Source organism: Serinus canaria, chromosome 1 (genome assembly GCF_022539315.1).
Source record: "Serinus canaria isolate serCan28SL12 chromosome 1, serCan2020, whole genome shotgun sequence".
NCBI classification, from domain to species: Eukaryota; Metazoa; Chordata; class Aves; order Passeriformes; family Fringillidae; genus Serinus; species Serinus canaria.
The window spans coordinates 95353454-95371991 of NC_066313.1; the positions used below are offsets into that span (position 1 = coordinate 95353454).

Sequence of the window (18538 nt, forward strand, 5' to 3'; positions counted from 1 at the left end):
TCCCGTGCCACAGGTTATGGAAAAGGGGGACACTGTCCTGAGAACAACTCTTACTCAATACTGCAGGTTACAGTAATCCATTCATTCCCTGAGTGCCACCTATAAAACCTATGTCCTTACTAAATGTAAAGCTTCCAATGAGATTCTGATTATTGAAATAGTGCTCCATCTCCTAAGCCTAACGAGATTAATGTTAAGCAAACAAAACAGTAAGGCTGGAACTATATTTGAATTGTATTTAAACAATCTGAATGAAAAAAACATAACTATATGCCCTATTTGGATACATGATCCTGTAGTAGAAAATATCCCAGTGAAACAGTGAGGATCTCTGCATAATTAGCAGAAAAGTTAACCATTTCTGCACCCAATTAGAGGTATCAATATGACCACAGCCAATGCTTTGAACAGTCAGGAGTGTCATCTATTTGTATTATGGTCTACATAAAAGAGAAAATTGCAACATTTCAGAAGACAGGAAATTACCTACTATTTAAAAGAGAGAATGCATGTGGAATAGTACACATTGTAATTTCCAAGCCTGCAAAAATTGTATCTGCCAAAGTATCATACACAAATCTAAAAATACCTATTTGAGTACTTTACTTCCTGGATTTTGAGCTTTTAAGACTCATGCACATTACATGATCTGACAAGGACACTGTCACAATCCCATAATGAAAGTTAAAATCAAATAATTCTATAGCTCCAAGAACTAAGATCTGACTAACAGTATAGTCTTTAATTCAATACAAAACTCTATTCTTACTGTTTCAAGTGGTTCATACCAGCCTTTTCTATAAACTTGTACGACTGACAGAAAGAAAAATGAGGTCTGTTGCACACAGGAAAACAGTCATCTGACTACCTAAATACCAGATCTGGCTGAAAAACAATTCTAGGGTGTTATTTTCTTCTTCTGGGGGGAGAGTGAAGCTGCGTGTGATTTACTTGATAGGTACAAAATGCAAGACATCTCTAAATATTGACATTTGGAAAGTAAAGCGACAGCTCTCAGTTACACAGCTAAAACACAAAGGACTTGGGAAGAAGTCTGTATTACCTGACCTGGAGCAAGGGTCTGAATCAGGTTTTCATACAATCACAGAATCATTAGGTTGGAAAATACCTCTGAGATCATCATGTCCAGCCTTTGACTGGACACCACCATGCAAACTTAACCACAAGCACTGTGTGCCACTTTGGTCATTTCTTGAATGACTCCACCTGGGCAGCACATTTCAATGCTTAACAACCCTTTCAGTGAAGAAATTACTCAGAATGTCTAACCTGAACCTGCCAAGGTGCAACTTGAGGCTATGTCCTCTCCTATTGCAGGTTGCAGAGAGCAGTAAGATCCCCCTTGACCTTCTTTCTCCAGGCTAAACAATCCCACTTCCCTCAACCACTCCTGAAAGGACCTGTGCTCCAGGCCCTTCTTCAACTCCACTACATCCTCCAGCATCTCAGTGTCTTTCTTGTGATGAGGGGTCCAGAACTGGACACAGGATATGGGGTGTGACCTCATCAGTGCCCAGGATAGGAGAAGAATCACGTCCCTTGACCTACTGGCCACACTATCCCTGGCACAGGCCAGGATGCCATTGGTCTTCTTGGCCCCCTGGGCACTGTTGGCTCATGTTCAGCCACTATCCCAGACCCCTCAGGTCCTTTTCCACTGGTGCACTTTCCAGCCACTCTTCCCCCAGACTGGAGAGATGCCTGGGGTTGTTATGGCCAAAGTGCAAGACTTGGTCCTACTGGACCTCATGTTGCCAGGCACGGCCCATGGATCCAGGTTTAGCCCATCCCAGACAATTGCCCTACTCAGGAGGCCACTGTCTGCTCCAACATCTCCCTACCATGCTGAACCTCAGCAGAGATTGCCAGTGCCCTCCAGAGCCATCTGCAAACTCACTACATGAATGGCTCCTCTGAGAGCTGACTTGGACACCTCTAACAGTGACCACCCTCCAACTCTGTACTGTGACCATGTGCACTTCCTCAGGCCCTCTCTCTTTTTCATAAACTGGCTGAGATAAATGCTAAAAAAAGGCTGTAGGAGCCATTTTCCTATTGAAGGAAGTTTTCATTGAGTAATGAGTTTATATCACCAGACAGCAGTGCTGCAGTGTCAGCAACACAGGAATTCTGGAAGGGCAGGGACAAGTGCATTTCAGTCATGCAACAAGTAAGCAATTAGCTTTTAGAGAACCGGAGTTTTCACTTCTTTTCCTACATAATCACTCTACGCTTTAGATTTATCACTCTCACACTACGTTCACGTGTGCAAACACTACCTTGTGCTACACACTGATGTCATGCAGCCCAGGACAAGTCTGTACCAGTGAGTGAGTTACAGTGCTCTGCCAATCTACTCCAGTTTATTGGGACTGCATTTCTTCCTTTGTTTGTTGGGGTTTTCATAAGATCTGGGATATCAAATTCCACCCACACCAGCAGCTGTTTTGCTGATTCTGTCTCTTTCCTGAAGACCCCGCAAGGATGATTCTCTATGGAAAAGTTCAGAAAACACACAAACTCTAATTACAAGGAAAAATACTGTAAGTACAAAGGGGTGGCTTTGCACTCCTTAGTATTATGAATACTTTTCATCCATGCAATTACTTTTCCTTTTCTTTCTATTCAATGAAGCACAATGTGATCCCTTTTTGCAAAGGGCAGTACAGGACATTATATTAGTTTAATGAAAAGCACTATTTTGGCATTTCTTATAAAAAATTTACTGTTTGCACACATGACTCTGCTGATTCACCATTAAGTTGAATACCAAACAGAGTTTAAATATTTTTTAAGAAACCACTTCAACTATACTGGAGCTATACAAACAGCTCTGAATGGATACATAGCTATAGGTCAGACTGATGGATCTTTGTATATACCTGGAAGATCACTAAAAAGCACCTTAAAGCTCACCATTATCTGTTAACATGGAGGCTTGTTAAAAATGTGACTTCTAAAGCAAGAAATGTAAAATGAATCCACACAAATAAAAACTGCTGCAATATCAATTTTCAGGAAAAAGGTCAATTTTCTAAACTGCCCCTCCAACCTGAAGGACCCCAAGTTCAAACTGTGCCCACCAGACATTCCACCACTTCTTTCTTTGTTTTAAAGGAGCACATTTACTTTGGACAGAAAAGGGGAAAAATAGCCATAAAGTTCCCACTGTTATGAAAAACAGAAACAATTGCTAGAGTTACAAGCTCCTCACGGACTGAGCCAGATGATGAACAGCTCTGGATCTCTACTTTCTTTTATGCAGTTAACTCGAATTTAAAAATGCAACAGTAACACAGCCACGGCCATAAAACCTGATGCATACAGAAACTGTTATTTGCCAAAATGAACCTATGCAGTAGCAGCTGTCATGCCATCAGCTTTCAAAACCCCTTTATCCTCAGCATATTTTTCTCTCAACTGCCTGGGTTACGTGCCCTTCATGCACAGAGCATACAAAAAAGGATAAACCTGTCACCACAGAATCCAAAGCAAACCACCTGACAAAGCCACTGAAATACAAATCAGTCTAATTACACAGTTTGGTTTCCAAACGTTAATGTCACTTCTCATTCCATAGTTTCATTACTCTCAGTCTTTCTGAAAACAGGCATGGTCAGGAAACTGGTCTGAAAACAAACAGTATTTGAAGGCTCTCAGTTTGTTGATGGATTTCCAGAGCCTGCTGGTAAGTGCTTGGTCGTGCCTGCTTTGCCCCCCCACTCAATCAAAGATGTTCACTTCTCTTCAAGCCCATCTGAAGCCCAAAAACATTAAACCTTATGTCACCATGAACACCACATTCAGACCATGTTCTTCATCACACTTACCTCTATCCCATGACATACAAGATTATTCAGTTTCCTTACCCATTAACTGAGATCTCTTTTGTCTTCAGTGTTCTTTAGTATTTGGTCAGATATTCAGGCTTGAATTAAGGACGCAGATCCAGATATGCTGCATCATAAAATAAATTAAGAATAATGTTGTTGACCTGCAGCTGTGTACTAAGCAGCTGAGAGTGAGCCCGGCTGGAGCAGCTGTGACTCCCAGGACACCTTTTGCTGCCAGACGTCATGAATCTTAAAGAGGAAAAATTGTGTTTTCCTTTCTCTGCTTTGAAGCAAACTGAGAGGCAGGCCCAAGAAAAAGCTCAGTCACACAGACAAGTTGTGACTGGGTTCCCTGCTTCTTACTCCAGAGATGTGCTGAGCTAGGGAGCTGTGAGGAAGGGGCAGATCTCCCAAAAATCCTTCAACCTGGGGATGTGGAAACTCAGAACCATCTGCAGCTGCCCCAACTCTCCCTCCATCAGGAGTAGCCAAGAGTGCTGGACACAGCTGCCGTGGCACCTTAGAACACAGCAAGGAGCTCTCAGCAGCTTCTGCCTGATCTTCTCACACAGAGCTTTTTAAAACACCTTTGAAAACTTACTCAGGCAGACCAGATAAATTCATAACATAATCTGACAACAGCAACACAGAGACTGAGCATTTTACACAGTCTGCTAGGGAAAAAAAAATATCCTTGATAAAGGCGCTGCTTCATAAATAATGTCTGTCATGTTCACAGTCCCCATACAGAATGCTGTCATCTATAGTGCGTGGGCAGAGAGTGTAGGAATTTGTGAGAAACAAACAGTGAATCACCAATTATTCTGATGGCAGCTCTGCCCTGGGTGGCTTTTCACCAAGTCATTCTTCAGAGAGACAAGTTTGTTTGTTGGCTGGCACGACCTAGCACTTCATCAAATTGCACACAGAACCACGGGCTAGAGTTCACAGCAATGGCAAGGGAGGTTATGTAGTGCAGCTTTCTGGTTTGTCTTTTTTTTCCTCCAAATATCTAGCCAGATGCTTTGGCCACCTCTAAATCATCAAGCTGAAGAGCTGCCCACCAGCCAGTATGAGAGCCCCAGCTCAGAAATTCACACTCCCTCCTGGGTTGACATCTTGGCCATTAGCCTGGTTCCTGGGAGCGCCAAACTCGGACATCAGATGTCCCTAACTCTGGAGCCTTATGAAAGCCCAGGGAAATCAATGCAGAGGCCTCAGCATTCTCAGTGCCTCAGATCCAACATCAAATCCTCAAATTATGCAGCTCCTCACCTCCACTTCCAGCCTCTTTCCACACTGCTGCCCAGGGCTGAGAGGTGCCAAGACCAGCTGGTGTGCTGCACATTAGGCATCACACCATGCAACATTTCCAAGGCAAAGAAGCTCTCTTATCTGCAGAGAGAGCTGAACAACCTCAGCAAAGTGCTGTCACTGACTGCTGAGAAGCTGCAGCCAAAGAGCAGTGTTCTGTCAGTCCTCCCAAAAATATGCTGTACATTTGAAGTCCTTGCAATCTTTCTTCAAAAATAAGTTTCTTTAGCCCCCATACCCCTTGTGCCAATATTCTCTGAGTTTCCTTAACGAGCAAAACTCTGCTATTTATATAACTGGAAATGGGGTTGTGCTCCTTCTTGAGCCTGGTTTATTCAAACCATGTGATGAAGGAACTGCCATTTCCAGCTCTGCAGAGCAGCCACCCAGCAAACAAAGTATCTAAAAATCACCAATCCTTCTTGGTGGCCTGCATAAAGATAAAATGTAATGTCTATGAAGTATTGAGAGAGCCTTTTCTGCTTTTACTTCTGAGCTCCAGACAGGTTTTCCCCTTTATCTTAGATTTAAATAAAAGTGAAACAATATTAGAATTATATTAATAATTGTATATATTTCAATAAATTCATATTTATTGGAAATATAGATTGACAGTGTTTCTTTCGTAGCAACTGAATTCTGCTTTGAACCTGGATTCTTCAGGTTATTCCCTATACATTAAAAGTGTTTCCTGGAGGAAAACCCAGGGTTCTTTGGGGCATGTTGTCTACACTGTCTAGTTGAACTCATTTGTATATAATTTCTATTAGCTACCAGCACATCTAGGGAGTTATCTTTCCCATTTCAAACTACTTTTTTTTTCAGTAATACACAGCTTTACATTTAAAAACATGGTATCAGAATTAAATGTTATGACACAAAATATTCATAGCTTCTGGAGAGGTTATATAAAATATACCCTATCAGCAACAAAAAGGAACAAAATGAAAATTTGTTTTGTTCTTCGGATTTATTTTTTCCCAGAACACTCAAAAATATTCATCTCAAAATTTTGAATTGAGCTTGGCCTAAACTCTCATAGAAAAATTACACACTTCTGAGACTGTAATTTTGTCATTCACAGACAAGGAGTATGGGACTTTTAGTTTGTTTCTTAATTGTGCAAAATTCCAAGGACTCACTCACACTCTGGAGAGGTGCAGGATTAAGAGAACCAAACTACCAGGCATTGAGAATTCCTCTGGCTGATCTCTTGTTACACCAATGACCAATTCTAGACATAAATGCCTCATGGGCCTGCCAAAAATAGCTCCAGAAACAGAATTGACCTAAAATCTCATTTTTTTTTCAGTGGGAAAAAAAATAGGATTTTGTCTTAAGAACATTTATAAAAGATATGTTTTCTGTAGACAATAACAATGGCGTGGTGAAAATCTAAAACCCCTTTGCAGCTAAGAATGGTGGTTTTGGTCCAAAATGTGCTAGTGTGCTTCATGGGGGATGCCATTTAAGAACTCTGTATGTATAACTATGTATCTTTCCCCTTGCAAGCAGTTCCTAGGACAGATTCCTTCCTCCACCTCCAGGGATGGCATCACACCACCAAAGCCCTCCAGGCTCATTAAAAAGAACCTGGGGTAAAACCCCCTGTAGAATGGCTTCTAAGAGACACAGCAGAGCTATCACAAATAAAAACATACTGGATCTTTGCATTTCCATGAAAAGTAACTGGAAAACACTAGTTTAGGTTTCCTGTATTCTTTTAGAACTCTACCACGGAGCCTGAGAGAGAGACTGAGCATCCACAGTCATACAAGGCTATGTGCACTAGGTTCAGCTGAAGCAGCTCATTCAAAAATAGAAATAAATAAGAGAAGTAAAACAACCTCTATTAAATTTACACTTCATATGATCCTAAGACCTGTGAAAATAGAGAAGTGGTTGCAAGTTGCATATGCAAAAAAGGCACTTTAATTATATCTCTGCTGTCTGGTCCAGTAACCACAAAACACCCATCTGCTCCAGACACTCTCTGCCTGTGTCTCACAATCTCTAAAAAGCAGAAAGCAAATAAAAACCAATTAAATATATTTAACTTGGGGGTTTTTATCTCTTGGTTCTAAGTGTTATCCATCACCAGAAACTGATGACTCCAAAAGAGATGACGTAAGTACTCTGACAAGTTATATTAGACTCTAACAAAAGCCCATACATTGAGACAGATGAAGAGAGAACTTGCAGCATCATTCGTTTTTCCAGAAAAGGAAAACATCATAAGGAGCTGCAGGGACTGAAAGTCTGGTGGAGAATAGAAAGGCCATCCTGGAGGAACCAAAGCTGGGTTTGCTCCAACATGCCTGTGCTGGGGCTGTTATCACCAAGAAGAGGATTCTCTGTATTTTCTCAAAGGCTTTTAAAAGCAGTCATTGCAATATCCTGGAAATGCCACTTTACAGCTTTGTTTTCATAAAGACACAGAGCAGATTTTATTTTTAATGCAGCTCCAAAATCCAGGTGTGACAAGCAGCATTAGGTACAGCCCACATGTCCCCAGCCCTTGAGCCACAAGGACAAACTCCCACCTTTGGAGGTGTTTAGATATCTGACCTTCAGGAAGGAGAACAGAGAGAGAACTATGGACTTAACTGATATTTTGGAAAATGCTGCACTACATTTTAAAACAGGGGGTGCAGGAAGAGTCTGGTCCAGGCCTCAGAGGGAGCTGCATGGCCAGGGAGAAGCTCGCAGCAGATCCCCAAACATGCAACCACAGCTCCAAGTCCTGCTTCAGAAACCAAGCTCAAAGAGCACAGGCCCTACTCCCAAAGCATTTGAAAAGACACGTCTCCATCCACAGTCTCCAAAGGAAAGACAAACATAAACAAACTCAGAGGCAGACTGAAAACCTATTTTTAGATAAATGAAGAGCACAAAAGCTTTCCAATGTCCTGTCCTTACCCCCTCTTCTATTTCTTGTCTTCCCTTCCCCTTATTCTCTGTATGCCTTGGCTGTTGACTCTCAGAGGGCTGTCAACACCCTCTGCTCCTATTTAAATTTTTTAATGGCAATCTAGCAAGCATCCCCAATCCAATTATTTTAATATGTCTGTGTTAAGTAGTACAACAGCTCCTCTTGCCAACATTCTTACTACTGCAATTAAAATATATATTAGTCAGCTCAAAGATCCACAAAAGCCTCTTCGAATTTTACCTTTTGTTATTGATTGAGCAAAGTGTTTAGTGAAAAGAAGAGGAACCAAAAGAGTGGACTTTAAGAGCCAGTATGAAGCTCTTGCAGCAAAAAGGCACACAGACACAGGAAGTCAAAGAGCTTTCACTGCAGTATCCTTGTAAAACCAACAACTGCCTCCCAGGTTGAGCTTCCTGCTGGATTTTACACTGCTGCTGTACAAAGAACTCCCCATCCCACAGACACATAACAGCACTGAATATTGCTTTTGAACTTTTATCAAACTCTACTCACATCAAAATATCACAGCACTTCAGTTTACTATCAAAGATTTCCAGTAACATATGGGTCTAGAGATTAATTTTGAGGTTTACTAGGGCTAAAGAGCTCTTATCTGCATTATGCCCTTTAATGAGCTAAATAAGATTATTTGATACAGCTCATTAATAACCACAAAGTATACTCAAGGGAAACTCAATCCAAAAGCCTCCATTTTGAAATGAGGGGGATTATACACATAAGTATCATTGCAATATGCTTCTAACAGGCTGTGGATGAGTTGTAGTTGATCGCCTTAGACACACTCTTTGTTCTCCAGATCCCCAGGGATCTCCTAAAGGGACTCCTGCACTGGGGGGAGAGTCAGCCTCATGCCAACCTCCTTCAGAAGTTACACTCACTTTAATATAATTACACATATGTACTCACCTAAGTGTTGAGCTCTTCAGAGGAGCCCCCCTGCCTTAGCTGCAGTTTGACAATTCTCTATAGCTGAAGTTGTTGCTGTTTGTTCAGAAACAGAGGACGACAGAAAAAACCGGATATAAATAAAACTCTTTAAGAGCCTTTACTCAGGTCTGAAGAATTCAACAGCTGCATCCCATTCAAAAAACGGAGCAGAATAAATATCCTCAGCTACAAGAATGGCTTTCCAGGGGCCAAGCTGAAAATTGGGTACATTTCTAAAAGAAGACATTGATTTTAAAGGCGTTTGCAACACTTGCCCATTTTGTGGCATTTTTACGAGTTAAAATATCTTTGTGTTATCTGTATTTGCTTTAAAGCTTTATCTCCAGGAGGTACGTGAAAGTCTGGGCACATCTCATTGTATGTATTTACGTAAGGAATACAATAAAACTCCAGTTGGTGCAGAGAGAAACCTGCAGGTGTGCTCTCTGTGCTGTTGGAAAGGGACAGCCTGAGAGCACTGTGTGCAAGAGAAGTTTTGGTAGAGATGGATACAGCTAGTCAATAATGCTTCCAACCGGAAACTGAGGGAATAATAAAAATGAAGCATTTGTTCAATGTATAACTTGGTGTTTATTATTCCACAGAAGGCTACTTCCCTTACACTTCTCCATTCAAATCCTCCACTGAATAAACATTAAACGTGCTTTTTCTCTCTGACTTTTCACACAGCACAGAATTAATGAAAGTGTATGTTACTGGTGTTATTACTCTTATCATTATTATTATTATCATCCATAAATAACTCATTACAGACTGAACTGGATTATCCTTCAGGAAACCCTTAGACTTTGTGAAATTTCACCTCTTCCATTTGACCGAGAAATGAAAGCCAATATTAACAAAAGTGCCGGCTAATTATGGATGTTTCAAATGCTGACACATCAGCTGTGGAGCAGACCAGACCTACAGCAGGACTGTGTTCAAAACACCACCATCTCCAACTAGACATTCTCAGCACCACTTCCAACCAGCAATGAGAAACAGGAACTTTTGGGGAAGCAATTAATTTCGTTTGGCTCACAGAGATAAGGGCAAACCTCCAGAAATGCCTTTTTCCCCATTTCCTCCCATGCAGGGAGGGAGTGCAAGGTGGCCAGCACAGAGGTGTATGTCTACACTGTGGCTAAACAGCAAACATGTGAATGAACTGAATTCCTCTATTAAGTACCATTTTCCCTGGCTGCTGAGCACCACTAAGTCTGCTCCAAGCTCTGACCTGTGCTAGTAAGGCTGCAGATACATCAAGTTGCTTCTCAGAGGCCAACTCCACTGCTGCTTGATAAAATGTATGGGTTTGTGGCAAACTTGCCAACAAGTTTCCCGGGGCTGAGCATTTGTTCAGTCAGTCCCCTGAGAGAAGAGGCTCAGAGACTGCCCCCACCTTCAGAGCACTGAGCCATCCCAACAGAGCCCAAACCACGCCTCACACAAAGCTGCAGACCTTGCACTGCTCACTAAACAGCTCAAGGCCATAATTAATGAATTTCATACCCAACAGTGAAAATGTCAGCTGCAGATGAACCTGCCATTGCTTAGCTAGTTGACTGCTGAAATTCCCTGAAGTCCAATTGCCATTTATAGCCATGGGGCTGGGTGGAGCATCCCTGGGAAGAAGGAGATCACAGGCTGCATTCTTCAGCTGCTGCAAGAGACTTTTCCCCTAGGAGCTGGGCATATGCTGTGCTATTAGGAAACAAACAGTCAGTCGCAGTTTTCAACTATAACTACGACTGGCTTTCAACTAATTTGGTGCCAACCTCTAAAGTAATGGTTTCCAGCAGCACAAAATTTCACCCTGAAAATTGCCCCAGTAAGTTCTGTTACTAAGGATGTGAACTCCCACAAAAATGAACAGCAGTACAGAGAATAAAATACCACATGAAACCATAATATACTCATCACAAGTTCTGATGCCTTGTGGCTCTGTAACTAACAGCAAGTACTAAAAACCAAAATAAAGCAATGATGCTTTAAGCTCCTTGCCTTTTACTGTCTTCACTCAAAAAACCACCATAGCCTTCAACAGAAAAAGAGTCAAAGCTCTGCCAAGTTCATTAGGGACTTGGTTATTGCTAGTCTGTCCTACACAGGAGGCATTCAGGTTTCAATGGACTGCAGAGAGAAGTGCTAAGAGCAGAGAATCCACATATTGCAATGATACAGTTAATACTGTCATCCTCCCTCATCTTTTCCAAACGGCTAAAACTGCCCCTCTATCTGAAAGCAAATCAGAAAACAATAGTACAAATACCATCCATAGCTCACACTTCCAAGAAGACTGTTTAAAAGCAAATAATCTTCTAAATTGCTTTCCTAAAAAAACTCCATTTTTCTGCTAGTTAATAATTACAAAAGAATTTTCTCAAATTTACTGATGATGGGAAAGAGCACTGCAGTTAGAACATTGTTTTCTTGTAGAGAACTGAAATAACATTTTTTTCCAGTTTTCCACAGAGATGTTCAGTGGAAAAATGCCCAGTATCCTAACACATTTCTCTCTGGAAATTAAATTCACTCTTTCCTTCCCATCCAGTCTTTTATGGGTGTGCAGAAAAGCACAAAATAAAACACTATACAGCCTTTGAAAACACATTGAAATATTATTTTCTGATATCTGAAATGTCTGGCTGTAATTTTATTATACAGTATTCCAAATCAATAAAGATTTTCTACCAGCCTAAAAAGTCTCAGGCTGTTTTTTAAAATCATTTCCTACCATTGCACCTAAACAGAATCAACAAGTTCTATTTGGTTAGGTTTTTTATACAAATAGGTGCATAAAAAAGAGGAGTGAACTCCTTCATCTAAACCTTCAGCTCTAAGGAAAAGACTAAGATGCCAACTATTAAAGCATGACTGCACATCTCAGGTTCTCATTTATTTTCAATTCTTCTGGTAATTACAGAAGTAATTCTAAAAATCATCCATCATCCTGATGAAGATGCCTTTACAAAATGTGCCTACTTGTTTTTTTCACTGTACCATGGGTGAGGGGGTAGGAATCATTTCAGACATGCAAGATGAAAAGGTTTTTTTAAACCTTAGATTACTCAGACAAAAACTCCCAGAGAATTATGAGAGAAAGAGGGCAGGAGATGGTAGAATGAAGAGGGAAGAGGCACTGACCCAGCTCGTTTATCTCCCTGGAGGAGAGAGCAGGGTCCATTCCAGAAGAGGAAATCATTTCCATCATAGCACCTCGCACAACTTATTTGAGCTTGCCATGCCTTTTGCAACAGGACCTGGTATGTGGCAAGTGTTACTGAGCTCAGCCAGGAGCCAGGCAGCCATCCCACCACCCTGTCACTGTCCCTGCATGAGACAAGAGGCTCCTGCCCAGGGGGAGAGCTGACAGAGGTGGGGCTGCAGCCACAGCTGCCCCCCTCCAAAAGCTCAGTGTCAGTGTGCCACCCCCTACAAGGACTCACCTCCAGCACTGGGACTCTGCCATGAGCTCAGGGGGAAGTCCAGAAGGCACACAGGCAATCTCAGCTGGCATCACTTTAGGTTTCTAACCCTCTTAGGCCATTTTTCTTCCAAGTTTTTCTCTAGCCCTGCTGCTCTGTGGTAACTACTCCCCCTCCTGCCCTTCAGCCCTGCAGGACTACCACAAAAGGAAAACAACTGCTGTACAATACAAAGGCAAATGACAAACTAAGCAGCTCTTAACATCACAAAAGAATACAGCAATAAATCAGAAGAATGAGGAGGGAAAAGGACTGTCATTTATCTTCTGCTTAATACACCTCTGTATTACAGCACATACAGTATTTCAGAAGCAGTATGATTTTAAAGATAATTACCCCTTGTAAACTGTATTCTCTTTTTACCCACCTGTGATGAATTACCTGAGACAATATAGAGAATGGCAGTCCAAGTTGCATCCCACTGGCTAGGCTGTGCCCCAGGGGATGACTCTGTCCTGCTCCCTAACACTTCTGTCACCAAACAGCACAGCCTCTCAGCAGACAACTATTTTGCTGTATAATGTAGCCCTGGGCTGGTCATACAGACTCATTCTGGACAATACCAGGGATTGCCTTCACAATGCCTAAAATTAAAATGAAATGTATTTGCCCTTATTAAAACATGATGCACAAAAAGCATTTGATAATCTACTGATGTGTGTACCTACAGCTGCTTAGACTTATATTATGCTGGCATAAAATCAGCAAATGCTTGAAATAAATACAGGACTTTTTTTCTGAACAAAATGCTTGAAAGGTCACTTTGTAGTACACTGCTGTTGAAGAAAACATTATTAATCAGGATGTTACCTCATGTTTTTATTTGAGTATCTTGTTTCATAACTAAGGATCCACATTTTGAATGTAAAAATTTATACTGAGTGTTTGTTCCCCACTGACCTTACCACCAGATTTGCTCATTCCATTTTGAATTAATAAGGCCTCTAAATCACATTTGTCCTCATGTAAACACAGTCACAATCTGCTGCTTCACTCTTGGTCACACTACACACTTTCTCACAAACTTTTCTTTATATAAAAGGCATCTCCTCTATAAAGACACACCTTCTGGATAGACGATAAACCCCAAACTGCAGACATTTACCTTGCCAACAGCACTGCCTTGCTGTCTAACGCCAAGGATGCAGAATTTATTGGTTCTGCTGACAGCCACCATGGATTTTAAAACTCCATAAGCCAAGAAACATTCATCTAAGCCATCATGTGGGTTTTGTGCTGTGCTGGACCTAGACCTGTTTTCTAAATCTTGGACTCTGCCTCACCAGTAAAACAGCCCCAGGGAAACCAGTGCAAAACACAGATAAAGCTGGAGCCCTGAGGAAGCTGTAAGGATTCAACATAAAATGGGGAAGCAGATATGTGTGTGTCTGCATTACAGATATGGGTATGCATGCATCACCAACTGAAGAGAAAAATACTTTCATTTAGAACAATCAATTGACAAAATTGCAAAAACAGAATAAGAGCACACAGTTGTTCCAGGTTAAGAAGCAGGGGGGAAAAAAGGCTATTCCAAGGAGGAAGAATAGCTTTCTCCTATGTCCCCCATTTCCCACCCAGGCTGAGTTTCTGTATGCCTCTAGGTGTGCTAGGGCAGCCTACAAAATTCTCACTGTGCCTTGCTAATGCACTAGCAAACACGTGAAACAACAAAAAAACCCCACCTACATGCTGCAACAAGTTGTTACCTGTTTTTAATTTGCTGTATATTTAACAAGTTTCCATACAAAGGTACAAACAGGGCCTGAGCATAAAGACAGCCATGCAAGATACAGGTTACATGGTCCTTTATAAATTAGAGTGGTTCCCAGTGGGTTAAGAGCTAACCTCACCTTGTTTATTCTACTGTGACAGTGAATATTCCTGCCTATCCTGTTTGTATGGCATCATGCTCTGAAGATTCTGAAGGTTCCTAAGTGCTGGTAGAGACAGACCCCACTGTCCCCAAAGGGGTTTGTAGAGGTCCAGAGAAGTTGGCTTTAGTCACAGGGTTGTCACTGCCATGCCAGAGAGAGCAAGCACAGCTTCATGTACATCAATGACAGAAGCTTCTATTTTATAAATATTCAGAAAGTGTGTGACCCCCAGGGCAGCCCCCACATTTAGGGGAACACAGCAAAGTGCAATTATTACCTGAGTTAGCACAGTTAACTCACAGCTATGGAAAGGCACTATCTGCTAGCTCCTGAACAGGATCAAAATGAATGTATTTGCAAAGTGTTTTGCCAGTCAAAGAGCACACACATGGTTGACTGCCTTAGCTCTACCACCTGCTAAGCTTCAGCAGCCCCGTGATGTTCCCACTACCATGGCTTATCAGTGCTGATATGGACAGCTGACCAGAAGGTTCTCTCACTCAGGGCTAAGTGCTGTGTTGTTGTGCTGGAGAAAACCACAAACCCACAACCAAAGACTGAAATGTATATTCACAAACTACACATGTCTGGGCTCCTGCCATGACCCAGCTGGCAGGGAACAGCCTTAACCCACACTACAAAACTGCCTCCCCCTGCAGAGTGGCCGTGTCCAAATGGTCTGTCTGAAATAACTCCTGGCCTGCTCTATACACCAACGGTGCAGACGACTGAGTCCCAGCACCAGGGCAAGTTCTCTGACATGGTTCAGTCTCTATGTACCATGGTCCAAGAGAGCAGAGCAGGAGGCAGAAAGGCAGGCATGGCATTGAGGTATCTCTAAGAAATGCTCTGCAATCAAGTGATAAGACTTGAGGCAATGCTGTCAAGAGTAAAGCAAGGTGGCATAGAGAGAAGCATTGTCTTGGCTTAATTCTGTCTTCATGGTTGTACTAGAGCCGTGCTGCCTATTGCCTCACCTTCAGCATGCATATGTCAGAGAGAAAGAAGTCCTGGCCTGTGACTGAGCAAGTCAATTCTTCAAACCTATACAAAAAAAGGTAATACTACATTTTATGGTTTATTTTTGCTGGCCAAGCTTTGTGAAATCCTCATGGAAGAGTGAACTTGTGTCTATACTCTACAGTTTTAACTCACAACAAAAAATAACCTATATTTCTCATTAATATGAGTGCTATACAATAATTACCATTTTACCCAAATTAGGACAGTCCTTCTAAGGTACTCTCAGTCCTACTGATAGGGTCATACAAAAACTGGCTTAAAACTTCTTAAACTGGCTCCAAACCTCTCCCAACCTTCAGCTAGATTAAGGTCAAATGCCAGAAGACTCAAGGTATCCCAAGTCAGGGTGATTTATACAATTGTTACCATTCAATGCTGTTTTCTTACAAAGCAAACACTGGGATTGCTTCTCCAAAATTACATAGGAAGTTGTACACTGCAGCTGACAAAGCTGAAGTTACCAGCGCTATTTACAGACAGCAGCAAGGACTTCTTTCACCTGCTCACAGCACACACCAGTCACTGGAATCGCAGGGCCAAGCACTTATGCAGATGACTTGTTCTTTCCTGTGACAGCCAAATCAGTAAATCCCTGAAAATACAAAGGCTACTTCTCCTTTGGCCACTCTGTTGTATTTGACTTGCTGTTGGCAATCCTTAGCTCTGCAAGAGCTGAGTGCTGCCACAGTGCTGTCTTCATTGCACATTTTAAACCAGATTTGTCAGCTCAGTGTATTTTTCTATTTTCAATCCGGCACAATTCTCCTGATTCCAGAACAAAACAGAACAAAAAACCCCATGAAGGACTTGTTCTGATAGAATGGGCTCCCTGATGGCTGCAGTATGCCAGTTACTAAGTAGAGATTCCACTGTTTCCAAGCCCTTCTCTCCTGGTTCTTCTGGGACAAGAGAACAGTTTGACATTTTCCTCAACTTTGGAAAAGCAAATGAAAAAAAAGGAGACCTATAATCTACCAGATTTATTTTCCTACCTTGAGAAGGCTAAGAAGGAGCTTTTGCAGCCTATTTAATCGTTTTCCTTTAGCCCAGAGAAAATTATCTTTCCAAAGGAAAGGAGCTATTCCTCTTTCTCTTTGGCAGAAGGTGATCCCATTACTCCTTGAAAAGCAATAGCAGAAGGGATATTCTCATCTCCACAATAAACCACTAACAGGCTCTGTGTAAGTCGTGCAGAGCAGGAAGTTCAGGTTGCATAAGGATTTTCAATAGAGGCTGGCTGTGCCAGCAGAAAAGGTACTTGTCATTTTCTGTTCAGTTAATGCTGAGCATTTTACCTCAGCTAATGACCACCCAATCAAACCACTGTTCAACTCCTTCTCCTACTTAATGCAAAACATTAACATTAGTTCATCATTAAAGAATTCTCACAGGACATGAAATTTTATGTCATAGAAAATGTTTGGATTGTTTTACACTACAATTGCATTTTATTTTTCATTGTGCGAAAAAACATCTGTAATCTACTGTGCCTTAGCATTTCTGCAATGTTCTTCCTAACTGAGACTTTAATAATGTTAATAATATTAAAACATTGAAAACTTGAGTAATATAATACATTTTTTTAAATTACTTAAAAATTTAGTGTATTAGCCTAACTTTTATCACCATGAAAACCTTGAATATTTTTGTCCTGAAATGTCACACCAGGACAGCAGAAACACCATGTCTAGCTCACAAAATCTACACCTAAATACCTGAGAATGCCATGCCTGCCTTTCTGCTGAAGCTTTATATGTAAAAATTGAAAATGTGTTTCCTGAAATTATTTCTCAGTATTATCAAGCTTATTTTTATGAACTGATATAACACTATTAGCACAGCACATGACCTAAATTGGCTTTTTGCAAGAAAAGCAAAATACCTTACTTCTCTTCAGCTCCCAGCTGTGACAATGTGAATGATGCATGACCTCAAAAGCATGAAGTCATTAAGTGCTGGGAAATGGAAAGCCCTTCAGAATGTGATCCAAATGCAGGAATTCACCCATCCACTTTTCTCTTCTACACTGGGGAGAGCAAGGATGCTTCCTGTAGGGAGACCTGGGTGCTCATCCTCTGGGTAAGACATGGGTGACAGTTCTGTGATCACTTAAAACTATGTGCAAATAGATACTAATCCTCTTCCTCCTCCAATACTAAATCTTGAAGCTGTGAAATCTTTTTGTTGGAAACCTATTATTTCTCAAAACTATGAGAACGGGACAAATTCCTGCTGTGGAAATATCAACTCCACCCAGATTCTCAGCTCTGCTCATAGCAGCACATCGAAGGCGTGACCTCCTTAACTTTGATGCACACTTCTGAGCAGAGGTCACTTCAGCTAATGCTTTCAGCAAGACAAATGCACCACACCATTATAATAATAAAAGCTATGAGAATTTGGCACAAAATGCTATGATCTGTGCACTAAGTTACAGTAAGATAGATAAAACAGCCAGGGAAAGGAGAAAAAAAAAAATTAACTCTAGTGAGGGAGTGGTCTTCAAGGCAGCTCTTAAGTAAATATTTTTATCAATTTTTTTAAAAAGTCTTTTGAGAGCTTTCCTAAGAAAAAGATCGTAAACCCAACCCACAAAAAATCTTGAGAGCAAAAACTCAACACAGCAAGAAGAGATCATGCACAGTTCTCAAATATTTTTGCAGATTCTCCATTTGCTAAAGCTTATTGTTGTTTTTTTAAGGCTATGACTGCTCCCACATTCCTGTCTCAGAATCTACTAAAGCTGTGCTGTTGGCAAGTATTGCTACATTACTTTTAAATGACATTTAGTCCTTTTGCTCTTGGTACTCATGAACAGGGCTTCAAAATTAAAGGGAACTGCCCTCAGAGATTGCAAAAACAATGGGGATCAAAACAAAAAAAAAAAAAAAAAACAAAAAACTTCAAACATTTGCATTCTGTCTTAAGATAAATTCCAAAGTCCAATTTTATCACCAGTTTGCTGTTCTCACTAAATACTTAATAATAAATGAACAGAGTTTCGAAATTGACTGCAGCAAATCTGTCCTTGATACCTCATATGCTAATATATGACCATTGTTTTCTTCTGAATATGACAAACAAAGCATTATTTTCCCCCCT

At 41.1% G+C, this 18538-nt stretch overlaps 1 protein-coding gene across 6 annotated transcripts in view; it reads right to left on the bottom strand.

Moving 5' to 3' along the window:
- ARHGAP6 (Rho GTPase activating protein 6) overlaps positions 1-18538 on the bottom strand; it is a 312914-nt gene that overhangs the window by 66749 nt on the left and 227627 nt on the right. The window contains exon 1 of one of the 6 annotated variants that reach the window (XM_018913531.3): positions 12498-12643. The exons of 4 other annotated variants lie outside the window; for them this stretch is intronic. The gene's annotated coding sequence lies outside the window, so the exon portion shown is untranslated. Of the gene's footprint in view, positions 1-3890; positions 4028-12497; positions 12644-18538 lie in introns of those variants that run through there. One more of the 6 variants, XM_030234684.2, reaches the window with a different exon arrangement.